Below are 24439 nucleotides of genomic sequence, written 5' to 3'. Positions count from 1 at the left end.
ACCAACTTAATTTCAACAGTACACAAAAACTTTGCTTTGGTATCAGTCTTTTCCCTCCCCCTCCTCATGCTGTCACTGTCATACAAATTGCACCTTTGTGCATTTATAAGCTCATCTACACAGTTTCATAAGTATAGTTTTATGCAGTTGTCCTTTACATCAAATAGAACAAAACATTTACATGTAATACTCGATTTATACTGTTTTATTTTTTTACTCATGTAGTAGTGCTCTTTATTTTTCAGGCGAGTGTCCTTTCATTTACACCTGCTGGACTATCCTTAGTATTTCTTGTAGGGCAGGACTGCTAGCAATGGATTTTTTCAGATTTTGTTTTTGTAGGAGTGTCTTAATTTCTCCTTTAATTTTTTTAAAGAATCATTTTGCTGGCTATAAAATACTTGGTGACAGTCTTTTCCTTTTATCTCTTTGACGATACCATCCACTGCCATCTGGTCTCCATGGTTTTTGATGAGAAATCAACTGTCTTACTGAGGAGCCTTTCTATATGTTGAGCCACTTTTCTCTTTCGGCTGTCAAGATACTTTATTCTTGTCTTTTGACACACTGAATCTGATGTGCCTATTTTAGATGTCTCTAAGTTTATACCACATGGAGTTTGTTGAGCTGCTGGGATGTACAAATTAATATTTTCATCAAATTTGGGAAGCTTTCAGCCATTATTTCTTTATATATTCTTTCTGACCCTTTTTATCTCTCCCTCCTTCTGGCGCTCCCATTATGTGTGTATTGGTATTGTTGATGGTGTCCCACCTATCTCTGACACAGTGTTCATTTTTTTTCATTCCTTTTTCTTTCTGTTCCACAGACAGGGAAATCTCAGTAGTTTTAATTTAACTGACTTTTTCTTCAACAAGTTCATATCTACAGAGAAACCACTTATTGAAGTTTTTATTTTACTCATTATATTTGTATCTCTAGAATTTCTAGTTGGTTTTTATTATAAATTTTATTTATTGTTATTCTCTGTACAATGAGATGAGCACATAAGTTAATCCTTTAGGCATGGTTTCTGTTAGTATTTTGAACATATGTGTAATTGCTTATTTATGTCTTTGTCTAGTAAGTCCAGTGTCTGGGCTACCTCAGGGAGTTTTTGTTGACTACTTTTTCCCCGTCTGTTATGACCAAACATTTCTGTTTCTTTGTACATCTTGTAATTTTCTGTTGAAAGCTGGACATTTAAAATATTACAATGTGGCAGATCTGAAAGCCTGATTTTCCTCATCTCCAGGGTTTATCGTTGCTTTCATTGTCATTGCTGCTGCTGCTATTTATTTAGTTACTTTCCTGAACAAATTCTGTAAAGTCTGTTTTCTTTATCATGCATGACCATGAGATCAGTGTGTGTGAAGAAAGCCTAGTTGTCATCACTGTAGTAATGATTGGACAGTGATTTCTTTCAATGCCTGGAGACAATCGTTTGAGCTGTTGCCAGGTGGCTGTGTGTCCACGTGCTGAGGGATGCCCTCAGCACCGGCATGCAGTCAGCAGCTCTTCTGTATCTTTTAGTTCTTGCTTATGCAGAACCTCAAGTTCAGCCAGAGTTGAAGGCTTAGGATTTTCTCAGATCTTTCCTTGCCATGTGCCACACATGTATATTGCCTTCTACAATTCTCAGAATGTTTTGGAGCTTTTTAACCCTACCTTCACCCCCAGAACGTCTCATTACTCAATTTTGCCTTCTAAGTTTCCTAGTCAGCACGTAGTTAGCCTCTACTGGTCCCACTGCCTCAGGCAGTTGTAATGTTAGATACTCACTGCTGATTGTTTCCCACACACACTCTGGGGACAGGCTGTTTGCACAGCATGAGTTTGTGACAGGTCACATAGTGACAGCTCTCTGGGGGCGGATTTTTTGGGTAACTTTAAATAATTTCTGCCCCTACCTTGATTGTGAGACTATTGCTTATAAAGGCCACCATTTAGGTGAGAATACAGGGATGGGGTAGATCAAGTTACAATGCCTCAAAACTCACTATCTTTATGGAGATTTTGCTGGTTTTTTTCCCTCAAATAAAGAATCCCCGGATTGCTGGAAGTGTTGGTTTAATTTCCAGAGTTCCACAGAGGTTAATTTTGACAAATTTTGCCATTGTCATTGCTTCATAGAGGAGTAAGTTTTCCAAGATATTTACTCAGATATTCTAGAAGTGTATCCCATTTGCATTTCTGTTTAACTGAGTTACTTGCAAGACTAACTAATTCTACAGCTCCAGCCCCATTCACATAAGAGTCCACCTGCATGGATTCTCCTACAGCAGTGTACAACCTGTTGTCAGATTGTTGTTTTTCTTATTAAAGTGTAGGGGTTTTTAAAAATATGCTCATGAATAGCCTTTTGTCATTTTTACACGTTACAAAACTTCCACTAGTCTGTAGCTATTTTTTCCCCTCACTTATCTTTTCTTTAATGAAGTTCTCACTTTTAAGGGTTTTCAGTATAGCAGTTTGTGGATGCTGATCACACGGGTGAGGCATTTAACTACTGTCTAAACCTCAGTCTTTGCTCTGATTCACTGTCTGGAACATCTGAACACATCTACTGAACCCCATATACCAATGGATGCTGACAGACCTAATTAAAAAAATGCTTTTTAAGTAAAGCAAAAAATATTAACTTTGACACTGGAAACGAGAAATCTCAAATTTCCTAGCTGATCTTGCTTTCTGTGATCATGAGCTACATCATGTTTTTAGAGCCGACAGGCATATTGAACTACTGATTTTATTTCATCGGATTTTAGAATGCAGAACACATTTCAGGCCCACTTATAGCACCATATGTGTATCTTAAAGGATATGTACATATGATGATGTCTTTATTATAAGTACCTTATTTTATTTTAAGTACCTACTGCTGTGCACCTCATTAAGGAAAGCTTGAAACTGCAGTACTGAAATTTTTCATACCACCATCATCCCATAGCATCTCTTTTGCACTTAGATGTTGTGTGGCAGAGTATTTTTCTGCTCCCTAGAAATGATCAATGTTGAAGGGGGAAAAAAAAACCCTCCTCAAATAAATATACTCCAAATCACACACTTATCTGAACGATAGCCACCATTTTAGTCCATAGTCCACACCAATCCATCTACTCATACTGACTCAGAGTACTCAACATAGACAATCCACCCCTGAAGTCAGGGTCCTCAACACACGTTCTATCCCCTCCCCATTCCTTGTTGATTCTGACCTACTTTTGTCCAACGTGTCCTGCCAGTCCCTTTGCTACTTGACTGCACTTTTTAATTTTTACCTTTGAGTTCCAGGCTGTGCCTAGTGATTTCCAGAGAAACGCCAGACACTTGGCTCATCAGGAGGGGCAGTGAGGATTTCAGAAAGCTGTTAAACTAACTCACTTTCAGATCAGTGAGTGGCTGTTGTGCCCATTCCTTCTAGATCTCTGCCATGCCGGCTGCATCCACCCCAGCAAAATAACGTAGCTCCTCCAACCACCTCTGCCTCCATTCATCTGGGTTTCTGCTTTCAGTGACACTCAGATGCTGCTGATGGGCATTATATATATATATATTTTTTAATTGAAGTATAGTCAGTTACAATGTGTCAATTTCTGATGTACAGCACAATGTTCCAGTCCTTCATATTCACATATATATGTATGAATTCCTTTTCATATTTTTTTACTAAAGTTTATTACAAGATATTAAATATTGTTCCCTGTGCTATACAGAAGAAATTTAGTTTTTTAGCTATTTTTATATATAGTAGTTAATATTTGCAAATCTCAATCTCTGATGGGCATTTTTAAAGCCACATCTGGAACCCTTGTTGCAGAAGTGTCTGAGAAATATTCGACCTCATAGACTTTTGGTTAGGAAGTTGGAATAAAGGCTGACCTGGCTCACCTAACTTGTCTGCCTTTGTGAGTAAAGAGGTCTGGAGTTTCAAGTCCCAGTGAAATGTCCCAGCCCTTCAGTAGCAAACTCTTAAAGCAACCAAAATGCTCCCGTCTACCAGAGCATGACTTGTCCTTAGACACTGCTGGACATAACCACCGATGTTGTCTAAGGCATCGTCTTCATCTGGTGCACACTTTCTTTAGATGTGTAATATCCTGATTAACAGGACAAGCTAGTTTGGATTCCCAAGGCCACAGGCAGCCTTCTGCCTGACTTTGGAGTATATATAGTCCTCTCTCACATCAGCTAGAGCTGTCTGGTGTGTGCTTTCCCAGAGAATGTGGGTGCAGTGCTCCCCACCAGAGTCCTACCAGTTGTTTTATTGCAGGAAGAGAGAGAGTAAAAGAGACAGAACAGGAAGTTCTTGTCCAGCCTCAAACACAGTCACCCCCTCCCAGGGCTCTTGCTCTGGGACACACAGCAGTGCAGGTCAGCAGCTATGTGGCCCCGGTGTACTCCAAAACATGGTGTGGTTTTACTGGGCTATCTGTGTCTTTCATGGGCCCTGCAAAGTTCTCAGCTTTGTGAAATGGGGAACTAAGGAACTCCCACCCATGGCTGTAACTCCCAGGGTTTGCACCCTTACGGGTTTTGAGGATTTGCTGGCAACTCATTCTTTTTCACTGGGTCATTTCTCGGTTACACCTGCAGTCCTGTGACTTCCTTATCAGAACTGCTCCTTACGTTCGGGATTTAGTGAAAGATGCCATTTTAGCCTGTAAGTTCATGTTCAGGGAGGAGGAGGAAGAAGCACAGATCAGAATTGCTGTTTTGCTTTTTTTTATTATTGTTTTCATAAGCCGTCTCCTGTTGTCGAATGGACACTGAGCAAATGAATGACTGTTACACTCCCATTTGAAAGACGAGATAAACGACACTCAGGGAGAGGAGGCAAACTTCCTGAGTTTCCAAAGACCAAAAGGGATGAGCACAGAATAAGATCCCTGCAAATTTCTTGTCTGTCATTCGCCTTTAGGTCAATGACAGAGTGCCGTGTGTAGTAGTAAAGTTGTAACGTGCTTTTAAAAGGGTGCAGATGTTCTTGTTTTGTTTATAAAATCACAGTGTTTTGTCTGAGACTCTGAAAAAGAGAAATGGGTTAGTAAATGTTGGTTTCTCATCCTTGGTCCTTCCTCCCCTTCACAGATATGGACCCTTCCATCTGTAGCAGGAATAAGACAGCCCCAGCCTTCCCGTCTCATGAGATCAGTACTCATTCATTTCATTCCTGCCCACCAGTAGGTGATAAAGCACAGCGAGATTTTCATGTCCTGCTTCACTGATTCTTGTGAAATTAGGTGTTTGAAAAGTGAAGCTGCTTTTTTTTATATAAAGTGCAGTAATTTTCCTAGCAGAGAAGGAAATTGAGGATTTTCTTCATTGAAAATCAATAGAGATTTCAAGAGCATCTGTATTTCTGATGCATAGATTAAAATGACAAAATCTAGAGGGATTACCGAAACACAAGGAAGATACCAAAAGTGTCTTTAAAGAGCTTTTCTAAGACTGGGCTTTTAAAGAGACTGTTAGTTGACAGAGACCCTCTTCTCACCCATAGTCCCTCTCCTTAGGTTGGAAAGGGCCTGCGCTTCCCATGTGTGCATTCCTGGTGCTTCAAGTGAGTTGTAGGTTAGGGCGGTGCACATGGTGCTCCCTTCAGTTTGTCCATCCTAAGTAACCCCTGGCAGTCAGAGGGCGAGTGTGTTGCAACGATGTGAACAATTCACCATGCTCTCCGTGGTGTGTGCTCATCTCAGCTCATCCAGGCTCAGGTGATGGCAGAGCAGAGAGTGGTGGCAAGAGGTCAGCCATGAGTAGGAGGGAGCAACTGGAGTCAGCTGGTGCCCAAGTGGCTAGGAGTTCCAGGTTGAATTCCCAGGACTTCCCACAGCTCATTCATTCAGCTAATACTTCTCCAGCACCTGTCATGTGCTGGTGCTTCATTGTGAACAGAACCAAATCCCTGTCCTCATGAAGATGACGTTCTAGTGGACATAAGAAATGATAAACGCAGAAGCAGATCCAGGTCAGGACACATGAGTGCTGTCTACTTTGGAGTGCACAAGGTGAGATCCTTTGGGAAGGAATGTATGATACAGGAAAATGTGGGGGAGAGGATGGCCGTATCCCAGGTCTTATTTGGGTCCCTGAGATGCACCTCGTGATGTGTGGGTCCTTGATTTGCACAGGAACGAATCCAAGAGAGAGCCACAATTCAGTAAATGTAGATTTATTCAGAGAGATATATACTCCACAGACAGAGTGGGCTGTTTCAGAAGGCAAGAGAAAGGCCATGAGGCGTGAGGGTTGGGTGCTCCAGTTTAAAGTAAAAGTAGATACACACTCCACAGACAGAGTGTGGGCTGTCTCCCTCAGCAGAGAGAGCAGCCACGAGGTGTGGTTGTTAGTTTTTATGCACTCAGTATCTTCATATGCTAATAAGTGGGAGGAATATTCCAACCGCTTTGGGGAAGGTGTTGCGATTACCAGAAATTGGGCCACCACTCACCCTTTGACCTTTCATGGTCAGCCTTGAACCTGTCCTGGCACCTGTGGGAGTGCCATATAGCATCCTGCTGTATTTCAGTGAGTGTGTATTGAAGCTCAAGATCTACTGGGAGTTGACTTTTCCACCGTCACGGTGCTAATGGCTGTGCCATGCTATTAATGGCTGTGCCCGGCCCCCTTCCCTCCTGTCTCATGAAGGAGCTCTGGACTGATTGCACAATTGCAGAGCAGGGGACAGAGTGGAAAGAACTTTATAAGTGGAAGGTGGAAGGCAGTGTTGGTAGTAGAATTCTCAAGTCAATTATAAAGTAAGGGTCTTCTGTTTGCTGGGGGTACCTGGTGTCACATTAGGGAGCTGTGAGCCTTCGGGACTTCAGTGAGTGGGTGTCTCACTGTGTATACTGTGTTGCTTCTTAGGCGGCTCAAGAACAGTTGGCTTATAGGTGACCCATTCACTCAAGCAGGGGTCTTTTTGGGGATTTTCTGCACTTGAGGATAACATGGGTCACATGGGGGGCAGGACCAGCCAGTCACAGCTTGGTCCACAGTCACCTAGTGCCCTCGCGGCTTTCATCCCATGGATGCGTCACCTCCCCCTCGATGGGGACAAGGTCACAAGTGGTGGGGCAGCTTCTCAGTGGCGAAGGCATTGCTCTCCAGACCCAACACTCAACAGCATGGACCCCTGGTGTTGGCCACAGTCTTGGCTAGATGAGGCTGTTGAGTAGCTGAGCTCATGAGACGTGGGTGCCATGCTTCCACTCTCACCAAGAGCTCTACTTTTGAAGGTTCTGGTCAGACAGCCATAAATACTCCCAAGCCCATAAACAAGGAACAGTCCCTTTCACTCGGGGAAGGGCACACAGAAGGAGAACGGATCATCCCGAGAGCAGGAGAGGCCAAATCAGTCCTGCCCTCAGGGGTCTGACAGACGAGCCAGCTCAGTTCCTCTTACTAGTTGTTTACTTGGAGGATCTGGGGTATTTTGGTGACCTGCAAGTGTCAGGAAATAGTACACGAGGGCTTTGTAGATTTTCTGGTCTGGTGTTAACTCACACCATTGTAGCTGTTGTGCAAGGAAACAAAACTTGGTGGACAACAGGCCATGGCCCCTGCTCCCTGGTGGAGCCAGGAGATTACAATGTTAAGAACGACTGCGGGGGCATCATTTCTATGTTGAGAGGCCAGATGGCCTTACATATCTCTCATGCTGGATGTCTAAGTTGCAAAGGGAAACTGGATTTCATCCAGCTCTCCAGCCAAGGAGGAGACCACAAGTGGCCTCCCCCACCAACTGTGAGCTCTTTGCCTCCACTGACAGCAGCATCTATAGCAAAAAGCTGGGCTGCCACCTGCGTTTCCATGTAAACATCCGAGTAGCCACAGCAATGGCCTTGTGAGCGATGGTGTGCCCAAGGAAGTGCTGTGTGGGACGGAGGGAGGAGTGCCGGGGTCAGACACCGGGCGGGCGGGCAGGCAGTGAGGGCATCTGTGCAGCGCAGGTGCCATGGAACTGAGCCAAAGGGAGGCTGGTTTTGGAGCAGGGAGCCTGGGCAGTGCCGTGTTGTTCGTAAGAAGATCCTGGGCTCTGGATCCAAGAAGTCATTGGCTTGATTCCTGATCCCAACCCTCATCTTGGGCAAATGTTTGAAGCTTTCTGTGACTCTGTTTCTTGGTGTCCCAAATGGGGACAATAGTAGAATTACCTCTGAGAGTCAGGAGCGCCTTTATAGATGTCATTTCATTACGCTCACAGCAGCCCACGAGCACGGTGCTAGGTCCCCCGTTTTACACGTGGCAGACGAGTAACTTAATCAGTAATCAAGCAGCTAAGAATGGTCATAATCAGCATTTGAATTTGATCCCTGTGTCCAGATAGTTTCTATTCTCACTGAGTATTACTGGAAAACTAGTAAAGTCAGAACAAACACTGCTGGGAAGTGGGTGCTTGAAATATGTTTGTCGTCTTCGCTATTGGGGAGTTTTGACTTCACATTCCTCACAGCACTTCCGAGGCTCCCTGTGTCTCCGGCTGCCCCTGGTGGGGTCTACAGGGCTCTAGGCAGCTTCTCCTTGTTCTCTAACCCCAAGGCTCTCTGCTCTCTGCAGGTTGATTCTCAACCCTGAGTGCTCGGTAGAGCTAATGTCTAAAAACAAAAAAAGGTGGGGACGGTATGGCTCAGTGGTAGAGCACGTGCTTAGCATGCAAGAGGTCCTGGGTTCAATTCCCAGTACCTCCATTAAAATAAATAAAGCTCAATACTCCCCACAAAAAGGAAATAATTATTTAAAAAATAATAAACAGTACAAAGGCCCCACTCTAGGCTGTGGTGCACTATTTTTTAAAGGCTCCCAAATTCTTCCCATATGCAGGAGGGTGAGAGCTATCCCTATACACCTCTTGTGAGCTTGTCCACTCACACCCATTAGCCTCTTGAAACAGAAAAACTACTTGGCTCAGCCTAGAACTTTCTCCCGATTTCTAGACTTTTATTTGCCTACTGCACATCTCTCCTGGAGCACACAGGCACCCAGCCAGAACTGAATCAGTTGTCTCCTCTCATGACTTGGCCCTCTTCCTGCCCTTCTTGTTTTTTAATTTTTTATTCATTTATAATCATTTTACAATGTTGTGTCAAATTCCAGTGTTCAGCACAATTTTTCAGTCATTCATGGACATATACACACTCATTGTCACAATTTTTCTCTGTGATTTATCATAACATTTTGTGTATATTTCCGTGTGCTATACAGTATAATCTCATTTATCTATTCTACAATTTTGAAATCCCAGTCTATCCCTTCCCACCCTCTACCCCCCTGGTAACCACAAGTCTGTATTCTCTGTCCATGAGTCTATTTCTGTCCTGTATTTATGCTTTGTTTTTGTTTGTTTGTTTGCTTTTGTTTTTTAGATTCCACATATGAGCGATCTCATATGGTATTTTTCTTTCTCTTTCTGGCTTACTTAACTTAGAATGACATTCTCCAGGAGCATCCATGTTGCTGCAAATGACATTATGTTGTCGGTTTTTATGGCTGAGTAGTATTCCATTGTATAAATATACCACATCTTCTTTATCCAGTCACCTGTTGATGGACATTAGGCTGTTTCCATGTTTTGGCAATTGTAAATAGTGCTGCTATGAACATTGTAGTGCAGGTGTCATCCTGAAGTAGATTTCCGTCTGGATTCAAGCCCAAGAGTGGGATTCCTGTGTCATATGGTAAGCCTATTCCTAGTCTTTTGAGGAATCTGCACACTGTTTTCCATAGTGGCTGCACCAAACTGCATTCCCACCAGCAGTGTAGGAGGGTTCCCCTTTCTCCACAGTCTCTCCAGCATTTGTCATTTTTGGATTTTTGAATGACAGCCATTCTGACTGGTGTGAGGTGATACCTCATTGTAGTTTTGATTTGCATTTCTCTGATGATTAGTGATATTGAACATTTTTTCATGTGCTTTTTGATCATTTGAGTGTCTTCCTTGGAGAATTGCTTGTTTAGGTCTTCTGCCCATTTTTGGATTGGGTTGTTTATTTTTCTCTTATTAAGTCGTATGAGCTGCTTATAAATTTTGGAGATCAAGCCTTTGTCGGTTTCTCTTGCAAAAATTTTCTCCCATTCCTTAGGTTTTCTTCTTGTTTTATTTCTGGTTTCCTTTGCTCTGCAGAAGCTTGTAAGTTTCATTAGGTCCCATTTGTTTATTCTTGCTTTTATTTCTTCTAGGAGAAAATTTTTGAAATGTATGTCAGATAATGTTTTGCCTATGTTTTCCTCTAGGAGGTTCTTGCCCTTCTTATTTCAGGGAATGGCACTATAATTTAGACACTGCCAAAGCCAGAAAGCTGGCCGGCATCTTTGACCTCTTCCTGCCCTTCCATCACACCTGTGGCCAATCCGTCCACCTGCTGAAATGTTTTCTTCTCTCTCCTCCTGGCAGGGCCTCAGCAGGCCTTCACATGAACCTGCCAATAGTCCTCCCTGACACTATCTTGTCTCTTTCTAGATCACTTTGCATGTCTCCTCTACCTTGGAGGCACACAGAGTCCTTTGTGATGTGCACCTGTGATCTCTCCATCTGGTTGCCTCATCTGCCTCCCACACCCTGTGCTCGCTTGTAGACTATTAGCAGTTCCTGGAAGGGACCTGGCTTTGTTTGGCCTCCCTCCTTTGCATGCACAGCTCCCCAGGGAGTAATGGCCTTAACATTATACGTTCACCTGATCACTTCTAGGGCATCTCAGATCTCACCACTGTGGTTCCCTCCTCTGGGAGAGCCTTGGCTACAGTTCCGGCTCTCTGCCCCGAGCACCCTCTGCTGACTGTTATCCAAGCCCTCTTTACACGCCTTCTCAGCCATCACTTCATGATGAGTCCTGTGCACCTAAGAGCTCCCGGAAGCAGGGATTGTGTCTTTTTCCTCTTTATTCTCAGAGCATTGTAGAGACTCAGGTATAACGGTGGAGGGCACAGTGGTTTTTCTGCAATTTCTCTAGAGTTGGAGCCTAGGGGTAACAGTCTGTTGGGAAGAAGGGCTTAGGGGATTTACCCTGAAGCCACATTTTCAATTAACATTTCATGTTGTTTCTGTCTACTATTTAAACTTACGAGTCTTAAAACACAATGACGATTTCTAAAAATTACTTTACCGATGATTGAGAAAAATGGCAGTTTTCCATATTTAAGAATATTATTTTAAGTTTGTGTGACTGGGGTCGTGGAAAATAGAAATGCAAGGGCTAATAAAGCATTCTCATCCCCTTCCCCACCCTCAGGTCCTTTGGACAGAAGAGACACAGGGATGTGAGGAGAAGGCTTGGAGGGTACACCGTGCAGTGCTTTTAAATTGTGACAGTTACTTGTGCTTTTTTTTACTTTTTTTTAATGGAGGTAATGGGGCTTGAACCCAGGACCTTGTACATGCTTAGCACGTGCTCTGTCACTGAGTTATACCCACCCTTCCCCCCGATATTTGTGTTTTTAGAGGGCATAATGTGCTGGTAGCAGGTACTTTAGCATCAGACACAGTCACCTGCCTCTGACCATCACGTTAATACCTTTCCCTTGAGCTAGAGAGCTAGTCTGTTTCCAAAAGTTCAATAAATTATCTGCATATTCTTTTTTCTTAAAAAAGGTATTAACTCATTTTTTTCTTTAGTATCGCCTATAAATAAAATGTGATTTTATTAACCATTTACCAAAGTGTTAAGTGTAATAAATATTAAGTACAGATTTCTGAAGCATCAGTCATCACTGAAGATCCACATTCTGCTGTTCTGTCTCTCTGTTAGTAACCTTACTTTTGGAGTTCTGGAAGCGGCACCAGGCAGAACTTGAGTACAAATGGGACACGGTTGAGCAGGAAGAACAAGTCCGGCCAGAATAGGAGGCGCGGTGTCCCCATGTGGATATAGATGAGATTACCCAGGAAAAGCGGGCGCTGTTTAGATGCACTTGAGTCTGTTTACTTCTGGACTTGTCAGCTTTGGCTGCATGTTGGAATCACCAGGGGACCTTAAAAAATGTTGGTGCCTGGATTCCATCACTGCAAACTCTGATGGTACTTAGTGGCCTCCGGTGCATTCTGGCATAGGGAAGTTTTTAAAGCTCCTCTGGTTATTCTAATGTGCAGCCAAGTTGAAGGAGCACTGCCTGGAATGGTGGACACAGAAGAGAAGTGAGGTCCTTCCTTCATATTAACTGTAAAAAGGGGGAAAAGAAAAAGACTGGTAAAACTGTATATGAAAAGAGGCATTGATTTGTACCCTTTCATAACACCAATAAAAAATGCAAAATATAAATTAGCTGCAATGACATAGATGTAGAAGGAAAGACAAATTGGTTTTTATAGTTGACTCCCATTTTTTTACATGCGCCTTCATTATTGAGGCCTCCTTTTCATCGTAGACTAGGTGCCCCTTTGTCTTGAACTAAGTCCCGGTCACTGCTCCCCCTTCCTATTGGGATGTGCACAAAGAAGCATGGCTCTCATCCTAAAGTCAGAGAAAGGGTAGAGGAAGCAGGGAAACATATGTTGAGGTGCCATCAGTGTTTGAGCAGTGTTTGACCTAGTCATTTTACATAATTGGAAATGTAAATTTATTGCTGCCACTCCTGCTGCAAAATTAAAAAAATAAAACTGTATATCTTTGTATCAACATTCCAGAGCTATGAAAAGATGATTTTTGAGTCATTTGTATTATTGCTTCTTTCCATCAGCTGAGATAATTTAGAGCTGATGGTGCTTGCAGTCAGCAGCAGCAGGAGAGTAGGTTGTGAGCATGAATAACTCTTGGGAAAAAAATGCTTTTACTAGGAGTATCTGAAAATGTCTCCAAATATAGATTTAATAAATTGAATCACAGATCTACAGAATGTTGGCACTGAAAAGATATGGAGGGAGCAGGTCAAACTCCTCTTTTTATAAATGGAAAAAAATGAGGTTCAGCTACCAATAGAAAGTGACATTTGTCTTTTACAATGTAATAAGCTTCTAATAATCCCCATTATGAATAGTTCCCATTGTTTACAACTGAAGATGGGGGTAAAAGCATATGTTGGTGAAAGACTGTACATTCAGAGATGAAAGCTGAATCTTAGACAAAATTAGATGTTCATAATGCTTTTGAGTCCTGAAAAACAAAATCTTATCATATTGGCAGCATACAAAAAATACTGAAGAAAAGTTTTTTGGTCATTTAAACTGCCAAGTTTAAATTTAAATTTGCAAGCTAATAAGTTTAAATTTTCATTGGAACATGCTTGTTGAAAAATTGAAGATGAAGACTCATTTAACTTTATCGTTCTTCCTTATTTAAAAATTGCCTTATTATTTTTTTTTTAGTTTCTTATTTGAAGTATTTTACTTTACTTGTGAAAGCATGCTCCATTGTTTAGAGAGGCCAGCGTTGTGGTAGTGAGATCTTGGGAATGAAGTTGCCTAAATTCATATTTGAACACAGCAGCTTGCTTCCTGAGTGATCTTGGACAACTTAACTTCTCTGTGCCATAGTTTCCTATAAAATAAGAATAAGAGTGTTGTTTCTTCATGACAGTGGTAAGGACGGGTCGAAGTAATGTATAGAATCTACTTGGAAAGCTTCCTGGCACAGAGGAAGGGCCATGTACTTAGTTACAGCTATTATTATACTATATCTGGTTTTATAATCCAGTTAAATCTTGATTCTTACTGATTTCATCTCTTAAAAAATTCTAAATATAAACTCTAAAATGGAAACTCTTCAACTTCATATTTGTAGCTAATTAACACATAAAGCTCAACCAAGAAACACACAGTGGACACCAGTTAGCTGCAGACACCTGTGATACTTTCTGTCCTGCACAGACTCTAAGCTGTCACTAGCTTCACTTCTGAAATCAAAGGCAAGCTAAGGAATAGAGCTTTAAATCTTGGCCTCGTCAGGTGCTCAGACCATGGCAGGGAAACAGTTTACTGTTCACATGTGCATTTTCAAAAAATAGTATTTAAACGAACACTGTACATATTTTGTTGTGTGTTTGACATCGTTAACAGGAAAGAAAAGGAAAAAAAAAACAGGAAAAAACCCATGCATTTACAAACAAGGAGGCTATGTCTTAAAATTTTTTATATTATGTTTAGGATTTAGTGACCAGTTAGGAGAAATATCATTTCATTGTTGTAATCCCTTGATTGACTAAACTTGTTTTTTTTAATTAGGAAGAAGAGCGTGTTCCATTTACCACCTGGGGAAAGTGTATACATATAACCCTTTGTGCAAGTGCTCTTTTGCTTTGTAAGAACCTGCCACAGACTTTTAAAATCTAATGTGAAATGCTGAGAAAACTGAAAGTCAAGCTGGGAACTATGTAGTCTCATAGAGAAAACTTTTTCCAGAGAACATCTGAGCCAATGCAGGGCGCCGCTCTGGAGGTTCCACAGTCTCTTCTGCTCACAGTGCTTCCCCAAATTCTTTTCACCTCATTTGTTCAAATCAGATCAGTGGTTTAGGATTCTCCAGGGTCTGATTAAGAGACCAGATGGAGGCATTAAGATTTCTAAAATTTTCCAAGTGTAACAACCAAGGTAAAATGTCTAAGAATAGCCTAACAAAAGGATAGTAGGAACTATCAAAAAATAAAAGTAAAAACTACTGAAAGATATAAAAGTGCTTTAATCACATGATTCTAGATTAAAAGATCATATCTCCAAAATATCAGAAGTTATAAAATTGATTTGGGTTTATTGTGAATAAAATCATATTAGTAATATAATAATTAATAAGATAATGAGTTTTTACTAGTTCAAGAATAGCCAGATTAGAAAATAGGGCAGGAAGTCCAGATATGGGCTCTGATATCAATAATAATTTAATATAAGAGATGGAAGGCATTACAAATCAGGGAGATAAATAAAGGTTATTCAGTGAATGGAACACTTGTTAGCTACTTGGGGGGAAAAGAAAAGATTGAAATCATACAGTGAACCATATATTGTGATAAATTCCAGAAACATTTAAAAAGTAACACAATTAGAAAAAAAACTAGAAATTAATATGGATGAGTATACAACCTCTAGATGAACAGTAAGTTTCAGAGGAAAGTATACAAAGATTTCCATGCATCAGAGCATCCTAATTTTAAACAAAACACCAGAGAATGTTATTTGTTTACAAATCCGACAAGGGGCTAATTCCTTCAATACATAGAGAGTTCAGAACACTTCAAAGGTAATATCAAAATATCTCAGAAGCGTAGAAGGCAGAGAAGATGAACACACATTCACAAAAGAAAAAATTGATGGCACACTTCAATGGTAATTCACTCAGTGCACATCAAAATGAAATAGTTTTCCACCTCTCAAGTGACACAGCTCTGTTTATGGGGATGAAATGCCAGTGATCACCAATCCCATGCCTAGGTTACTGGATAATTTTTGTGAAGTATGGTTGATTTACAATGCTGTGTTAATTTCTGGTGTACTCCTCAAGCCTTCTTAGAAAGCAGTCTGGCAGTTGATATCGAGTCAAAAATATTCATATGTTTTAATCCACTAATTCAGCTTTGAAAAACTTTTAATCAGGAATTATTTCAAAATGGCAGGGAAAAGTCAGTATGGATGCAAGTCACAGACATACTTTTATATGTGTGTATATATATATATATATATAAAATCTCAGCCAAAATATTCTTCCAACTCTTCACAAAGTAGAATAGTATGCAGTCATGAAAAGTGTGTCCATGAAAATATTTTATGACATGTCAAAGTGTTATGCTTATGATAGATTGGAGAATTAAATTAATATATAAAATGATTTGTAATATACAAACAATGCACTCTTCTGAAGGAATTATGTCTATAGGTCAAAGCATTATTCTTATATTATTTTTTATTCATTTTCAGAGTTGGAGTCTTTTGATTCTAGGTGACAAAATCAATCTCCAATGTGTTTAAATGACAACCAAAAAATGGGGATCCATGGGATTTATTGGTTCCTGTAAATGAAAACCTCAGGTCTGAGGTCTGGCTTCAGTCAAGGAGAGATACCTTAGCCCAGATGATGTCAAGGGCTGCTTTTGTCCTGTCTTCATTCTGTGTCCAAAGATGTCTCAGCATGATGCTTCTAGGCACGCAGCATCCCAGATCATCCATCCAAACCAAGACAGGTCTCTTTTGGCAGCTTCCTCTCTTGATAGAGGAAGCTTATGATTCACATGGGCATCAGCATGTATCTCCTCACATAATAGTGGCTCTTCCTGAGTTATTTGTCAATTCTCCAATCATGTGCGAGGCCAATAGAATGAGGGGTATTATTTGTCTTAAACCAACTGAGATCTACTTCTGGTGCTTCAGAAAGAGTCAATCGAGGTTAAATCACAGGACTAAAAACAAAAGGGAGGTTATTTATCCTAAAGCAAGTTCTGGGTCCTCTTCTAAGATTGGGGACAGATCCAGGACAGCAGTTCTGTCCACTACTGAGTACTTGCAAATTTTCTTTAATGAGCAAATGTTAAATTTATGATCAGAAAAGATGATAAGTAAGAAGAAACTTGAGGAAGGAGAATGGAAAGCTTTCCTGTTTCTTAAGAAATAGTGAACCCATTAAGTGCTTGGAAGAAAAATGGAAATGTGTCAAGTTTGTAAAAGTTCTGAAATGAATTAGAATTGATTTTACAGACCATGTAGGAGACAGTGATATACAGTTAGTGTGTCTTTGGGCTGTTTGTGTATTTCAGTACTTTCACTTAATAGTTGCTTCATTTGGGGCAAATTGCAACATCTCCACGTGGCTCTATTTCCACATCTGTAAAAGAGATATAATATTACCTTCCCCACAGGGTGATTGTGAGGATTTTTAAAAATAGATGTGTGCTGAAGCAATAGTAAGCATTTAAGCATTCTTAAATATTATGTTTACTTAATACATAATTAAAAAATTATTATGCAGACTTTAAAAAAATGCTTACTATTTAAATGGCCTATATGTGCTGTACAAGAGAGGAAGGCTTAATATACCTTCTATAATAGATTTTTCTCAGCCTTAACTAATTTTCACATTTAATCACACACACACCAAAGAGTTATTCCTTTCACAAGCATGAAGACTTAACTGTGAAGAAAAGGATGATGAAAGAGAGTAGAGGAGAAAATAAAATGCTTTCTCTACAAACTGATGGCTTAAAAACTAAGAAAAACACCTTTTTAAGACTTTGGTCACCATATTCATAGCTTATACTTAGGTAGAGTTTTTCACATGCCTGTGGTTAATGTTCCAATTGTTTTCACAATTAGTAAATAATTGACTCATCACAATAGTCCTATAAATTGCTATTATTATCCCCCCATTATATGGGTGAGGAGATTGAAGCCCCTAGAGGTTAAGAAGTTTGCACAAGGCCGGACAGCTAGCATCGGAGCTGGGATCCAGATGCAGGAGTGTGGCTCCAGGAGGGGCTTGTAAACACTCCCTCTGCTCTCCCCTGCAGGTGCAAGCCAGCCACCCGCTGTTACTGTAAATAACATGATGTGGTTCACTTAGTCCTGAAATTCACATTCTTTGTAGCTTTCTCTCTGGGGCAGCAAGCAGGAGCAGCCAGGGACACTGAGTACATGCTTCTGGACTATGACCAAGAACGTAGATGGAAGGAAAACAGTTTAAAAATGGGATCTTTAATGTGCATTTTTCAGTGGCCAGAAAAAATCCTGCCTAGTGAGGAACTGAAACCCTATTAGCCACGTGCAAATTATGCTTCAGACACCCCCGCTGCCCTTGGGTCCACACAGTCAGAACTACAGTGGATCAGGGACATGAATCTTGTGCAAATGCAGGGAGTAGGAATACCTGCCATTTTAAGATCTCAAGAAGTATGAAAAGCATGTGAAGCTTTCATCAGCAGAGACCTGCTGTCACTTCCACTCTTTCCCTCAGGGCATGTCCACAGCTTCACTGGTTCTATCCAGAATGAAGACGACAGCTAGCACCTGCTGAACCCTGAATCAGTGATAGGTTCTCCCTTGAAAGGAAGCATATCCCCTTCATGGGTTACAACTAGTTCATAACCTAAGTAATTCTGCAGATGTAGAAGGGATACTTTCATTGGTTCTGCTATCACAGACTTCCCTCCAAAAGAACATGCCACCAGTTACCCCATTTTCACCCATTAAAATATACTTAACAGGCTTCCTTCTTTAGTGCAGTTTTAGGTTTACAGAAAAATTCACAGAAAGTGGAGTTCCCATATATTCCCTATGCCCTGCACACAGCTGCTCCTGCTGCCAGCGTGTTACATTACTGGATGCACTCATTCTTTTTGACATCTTCCATTCCTCCTCCACTAAAATTTAACATGCCTGATATTCACGTCTCTTATGGCATTTACGTGCGATTTATATCACTTCTCACGTTTATGTGAAGTTTACAACACATGCATGTTTTCTGTTTAAGCTGGGTTGGGGGCAAGTTTTCTGTGTAAAAATACGATCATTTGTGAGTCTCAGGCTGCTGGGTTTTTGGGTTGTCAGATCCTGTTGACCATTGCTTCAGTTATTTGGATAATTGTCTACGGACTTTCAGTGTTCATTGTATTTTCTGCAAAACTTCCCAAGAACCTGAATGGAACAGACCCAACCCAAAAGTACCTGACTGTGCAGGTGGGCCATGCCCCACTGCTTCCCTCATCAGTTTTATCATCATGGTGACCCTGAACGCCATATATGAGAAAGTGGCAATCATGATGACTGACTCTGGTAAGCTCCTCCAGCAGCTGAGATAATTTCTACACCAGTTTTAGAACCAGGTCAAAACAGAGACTATCTTTTAGGCACTTCAATTGCAGTACATTATAGTCTTTAGTTAACTTCAAGTGCAAACCTATTTTCTCTAGCCTATATGAGAAGTGAATTAGCTCCATTTTTGCATTAGTAAAAGGGACAAAGGAAGCTTTAGAATGTCCAAGCTCTGTGTAAATATGTCAGTGCTTAATAATAATTTCAATTACATTAGATAATGTACCCTACTGTTGAAAGTAAATAGTCTCTGTATTGCAAATAAGTGGAAGAGGGTGGTGGCTCCAGTGGCAGATTTGCTTGTGCGTTACGGAGAGGATAAGTAATCACACTGTTATGTGTCTTCCCCCCATGCTTTTCCTGTTAGTGTAGCTCCATTCTCATCAGCTGCGGCTTCTATAATAAATGTTTCTTCTCTCTGGCTTGTATCCCACCCAGCGGCTTAGCAGCCTAAGTTAAGTGCTTCCCACACATTGCATGTGGCTGGGTGATTCTCCCAGTGGTCTGCTCAGTGGTCATCTTCTGAAAATACTAAGACCAATTCAAATTCTGAACTAAGAGGATGACCCGTTTTATGTTCCCCAAATGCTTCTAGCAAGTTGCCCCGTGTTTTGTTTGTCTTCTTCAATAGTCCTACCTTACTGCCATTCAGGGAGACAAGAGAATATTATTTAGCAGGATGTTTAGAAGTAGCTTTCTTTCAAATAACACCTGACAGAGGACAGTTCTTGCCGATTGGATACTGTTGTGCTTATAAATTTTAAGGAACGGGTGATTTTTTTTTTTTTTTTGCCTTGTGGGATATTGCTTTCTTAGTGGGAGAAACTCTTGCAACAATGTGTACAGTTGGACTTAACATAGTGGATATGTTAAGAAATTCAAAACAGCTGATATGAAAACAGTGTGAATTGTGTGTATATATATATATATATATATATATATATATATATATATTTATATACATATTTATTGTGTTAACTCATGTGTCCGTGGCTTTGATTAGGGTCTCAAAGCCATTCACAGTTTTACAGACTTACCTTTTCTTTATTCTAGCTGGAGAGCTCCCAAGGACCAGACTGACTATGAGAACAACCCAGCCATGAAGGTGTTCTTGTTCCATTTTGTCAACTACTACTCCTCGTGTTTCTACATCACATTCTTTAAGGGCAGATTTGTGACTTATCCGTGAGATCTGGTGTATTGCCTGTAACAATACAGAAATGAAGAGGTGTGAATACAGCTTTGTGTTCTGACAGTCTAACCTGTTTCAGGTTTTCTCTTAGTTGCCCAATGAGGAGTGTCTTTACTCTCTTTTCCTTAGATTTTTTTTAGGCATAAAATAATGACTTTATTTCATGTTAGAGCTATCTAAAATTTAGATGAGATTTTCTTTCTAATATTCCAGTGTGACCCAAGTGTCTGTCTCCTTGAACTGATGACACAGCTGACAATAATCATGGGAGGACAGTCCATCTGGAATAACATACAAGAGGTGTTGCTTCCGTGAGTACTCAGTCATGTGATCTTGGGGTGAGAATGGCCCACCCACCCACGTCATTTTCCTGCGTGCCCATCACTAAAACAGGGGAGACTCTCTGCTTATTAAAGCTCTCCGGATAAGATGATCCAGCCAACAGTATAAACGTACCTGCTGTTTAATAATTATGTTTAAATACCTTCCTTTTTATGTTTAACATAAATCCTCAAGTGCTATAGTCTCTGCTTATTAGCACATCACTGGGGACTGACTGATCAGAGCCCATTGAGAGATGGCCCTTTTTGGGGCCATGAACTAAGTTTTCCTACAACTTCCTGCAAATTTCTCCTCCTTTTATATATGCATTTAAAATTCCATAACAGGAATTTGTTGAGTGCCTAGTATGTGCTAGTCACTGTATTAAATGTTGTACAAATATGTATGTGTGCGTGTGTGTGTGTGTACAATTTAATCACCCAAACAATCCTTATTCTTATCTTCCTTTTGCAAACGAAGATCCTGTGGCTTAAAGAGGGTAACTGATTTGCCCAAGCTCTCATTGCCAATAAGAGACCACTGTGGGACTCAGATGTAAGACCCTATCTCTCTGAATCCAGGTTTTTCTAAGAACAGAGACTCTCTTAGGGTCCTAAGGCACAGGGTTACATAATGTTTTAAGAGACACTTGTCTAAAATAATAACAACAGAGGTTTTGACTTACTGTTCTCTTCCTAAAAATGAGAAAAGCAGATGTTAGCAAAGGTCACACTGTCCCTTTGATTTTCACATAAGCACAATCCCACATCAAAGTGGACTGTCCAGTGTTATCTGCAATTTCTGAACATTTCAAGGAGCTTACTGTATTCGCTTTCTGTTGCTGTTGTAACTAGTATCCCCAAACATCATGGTAGTAGGAAGAAAAAAGAAAAAGTCTCCACTAAACAACACAAATTTAACCTTGTAGTGTTCTTGAACGCAGAAGCCTGCTGAAGTCAAAGTGTTGGCACGGCTGTTTCTGAAGGCCTCAGGGGAACCTGTATCTTTGACTTTTCTGTCTTCCAGAGGCCACCTGCGTCTCTTGGCCTGTGACCTCTTTTCTCTTTCTCAAGGTCAGCATGGTTGTGTGCCTCTGACTCTGATCCTGTGGTCAGATCTCCTGTCCTCTCTCCCCTCTTCTGCCTCTTTCTTCCTCCTTTAACGACCCTGGTGATTACACTGGGCCCACATCTATAATCCAGCTGGTCTCTCTTAGAGTTGACTGGTTAGCAACCTTAACCACATCTGCAACCATAGGCCCCTTTGCCAGGGAATCTGACCTCTTCCTATGTTCTGGGGATAAGGACATAGACATAATGGCGGGGAACATTTTTCTGCCTACCACACTAACCTTTTTAAGATAATTTCTGGCTTTGAGTTTCTGTTTTCATGAAACTGTTGATCTCTCTTCTGTCTTGCCTTCCACACCAGCATTCTGCTCCTGGCCAACCTAACTGCAGAGCTCGCCCCTCTCTGTGGTGTCCCCCAAAACCACTTACACAAGCAGGTCTTATTGTTCTTTGTAGCATGGGGAGAAACTCAAACAACTTGAATTTTGAAATAAAAAGATCCATCATTTTAAAATCTTCCATGCCACTATAAAAAAATTTATTTTTTTAACTTTGTTTTCTAATTTTTAAACTATTATAAACTTTGTAACTTTTTTTAAACTTTACTTTTTTTCTTATCATCCTTCATTGTAGGCTCCAGAAACCTGGTATTCTGCCCACCACAACCAAGTTTCTTTTCATTGTTTCTCCTCCCTTCCCTAACCTTCCTTCTCTCTCCCTTATTACCAAGTTTCTGTCCATTCTCCTTATAGGGCAGTTAAATTATTTTTTCTTTGCTTCTTTCCTTCTGTTTTTGCCGAGTGAACATCTTTGGGTGTCAGTGTGTCCTTCCCAGTTTCTTCACATGGGCTACATCTTTCAGCTTCAGTATGGAATACTGGGGTCTGTCTCGAAACAAAGGCATTTCCCTTGTCCCCCAGCTCACCACGCCCTTCAAAAAAAAGATTCTGATCTTCACTGTGAAATGAATCTTTTTTTCTCTGCTGTTCAGTAGACAACCCTTAACCTGAGCTCACAGTCAGGTATTTCCAGAGGAGTAAAAGTAGGTCATGTGCAAATAATACTACTTTTCTCTGTGAAAAGTAATAGATCAGATAGAGGAAATACTTAACTCAGATTACTCAAAAGCATTTCCTGAAGGAAATAAGTAAATTATTTAATACTAAATTTTGTTGAATCTGGTAATCCGTGAGCTATTTTTACCAATCAAGAAGGATATATTTCCAAAACTGTTACTTAGCAGTTTATGTGAAATGAAACTTGTTCACATGAACTAGTTTAAAATAAAGGATGCATTATAGTATCTGTGGTCTGTTTATACCTTCGCTTAAGTAAGCACATTGTTCTAGGTTCCAGTGAGCTGAACTTTGCCTCCATGTATTTCTACTAGGGGCTAAAATATTTAGAGAATATATTTTGAATTATGTTTCCCTTTTTTGAAAACCAGGAATTCTGAATTGTAGCCAAGTTCGAGGGTGGCTTGTTTTTTCCTCACTGCCTCTTCTCTTTGTATAAGTGCAGTTTCCTTCTTAATTTTTCATATAAAATCCTAACATACCAAAGATCTATCAATTACTGTTGCTGCACCAAAACTATACCCATCCTCAAAAATACATAGGAAGGGAAAAGAAAACTTATCAAAATTAGCGACAATTTTCATGCTATTTAAATATGTCTAAAGGAACATAATGAAATGAATTTCACTGTATCTCACCTGCCTCCATCCCCCCAGTACCATGTAGGGTTCTTGAGTAGGATTCTGGGAGCAAATAAAGAAGGACAGTGATGCCGTGATCCAGGCTCCCTCTGGGGTCTCCCCAGCACTTGGGTCGGCACCTGGTATAACGTAGGTCTCAGTCCGAGCCAGCTGAGTGAGTGACTGACTCACAGGCATCGAATGCATAACATCAGTGAATTAACAGCATTCTTTGTAGGACTCAGAGGATAAGCTGTGTGCCCTGTGGCCTTCCCAGCCTCACATACCATTTTGATGTCGGGGTCATTTCTGGGAATGTTATTCTGTACTGGACAAAAGGCTAGTACAATTCCAGGGTTAAGCAAATTTCCTAGGGAAATTTTATGATAAAATATTAAGAAAAATAGTTAAATGCCCAAAATGACATAGCATTGTCCTTTGGTGTTTAGATAATGTATGGCTGTAATTTTCTTACTTTATATGTTTTCTACATTTTCCACTGTGCGTATGTACTACTATATAATAAGAAAATCAAATGATTAAAAGAGAAAATCTCTCTTCTCCAGATATGATTTGGTTAGAGGATGAGTCAGATACATATAATAAGAGAATCTTAAATACATGTGTCCATAATTCACTCTTTAAATTCAGGAACAGGAAACTCAGGAATGAAATAGATTAAGAGAATCAAAAATACTTGTATTCAAGGTTAGCAAGTAGGAGTGTCCTCAACAGAAATGGTGATAATCAATAATGCAGGGATTAAATGTGATAATAAAGGTACAAAGACAACATGAAGTAGAAAATGCCACGTGGCAAGCACAGAGTAAAGGGCAATTTACTATGATTATGCCAATATGTGTGGTCAATTCCCAAGCAAATGATTGTGTAACCCCTGCTAGAGGGAGAAAGCTTCCAGCCTTGGCTGGAGAGGGCAGAGTATCCAGTGTCTGTATTTTTTTAAATGTCTACAGGTGCTTCTCATGTGCAAATTGATATCCCTGCATGAGAACCATAACCCAACAGAAAACCCAAAAGACGGAGGACAATGATGGGTGGACGACAGCCCAAGCTTTTCTGCCACTGATGAGTGGTTCCACTCAGGAAGACTGAGCAAGAGGCTCAGAGTCTTAGCTAAGGAAAAGCAAGTCGGGACTTCTAATATGACCTAATGCCACCGACGTGGGAGGGCAGTTCAGCACAAGAAGGGAGCGCCAGATGAGTTAACATGGAAGTTTCATTCTGGATCCAAACCGTGATGGATTTGGGTCCCGGAGGGTAAAAGCCCTTCTTCCCTGGGGCATGGACCGGATTCCACAAGTGGCTGAGACAGGAAGTATGAGGCAGAGAAAAATTCCCCCAGGAGAATCCCGAGTCTGGGTGCCAGGGAGGGTAATGGACGAGTGTGGTCCCAGCGCCACCCGCACTGCAGGGCTCCG

The 24439-nt window shown here is 40.8% G+C and overlaps 2 long non-coding RNA genes across 2 annotated transcripts in view; one reads left to right on the top strand and one right to left on the bottom strand.

The window, feature by feature from the left end:
* The window catches only part of LOC140694698 (uncharacterized), a 321210-nt gene that overhangs the window by 57350 nt on the left and 239421 nt on the right, over positions 1-24439 (bottom strand). The window lies entirely within an intron of this gene.
* LOC140694687 (uncharacterized) overlaps positions 1-24439 on the top strand; it is a 50587-nt gene that overhangs the window by 16765 nt on the left and 9383 nt on the right. Inside the window, exons 4-5 of the long non-coding RNA XR_012070264.1 lie at positions 19775-19949; positions 20127-20224. This is a non-coding gene — a long non-coding RNA (uncharacterized lncRNA). The remainder of the gene's footprint in view (positions 1-19774; positions 19950-20126; positions 20225-24439) is intronic.

Source organism: Vicugna pacos, unplaced genomic scaffold, assembly GCF_048564905.1.
Source record: "Vicugna pacos unplaced genomic scaffold, VicPac4 scaffold_102, whole genome shotgun sequence".
NCBI classification, from domain to species: Eukaryota; Metazoa; Chordata; class Mammalia; order Artiodactyla; family Camelidae; genus Vicugna; species Vicugna pacos.
The sequence above is the reverse complement of the archived record's forward strand: the minus strand, read 5'-3'. Positions and strand labels throughout refer to the sequence as shown.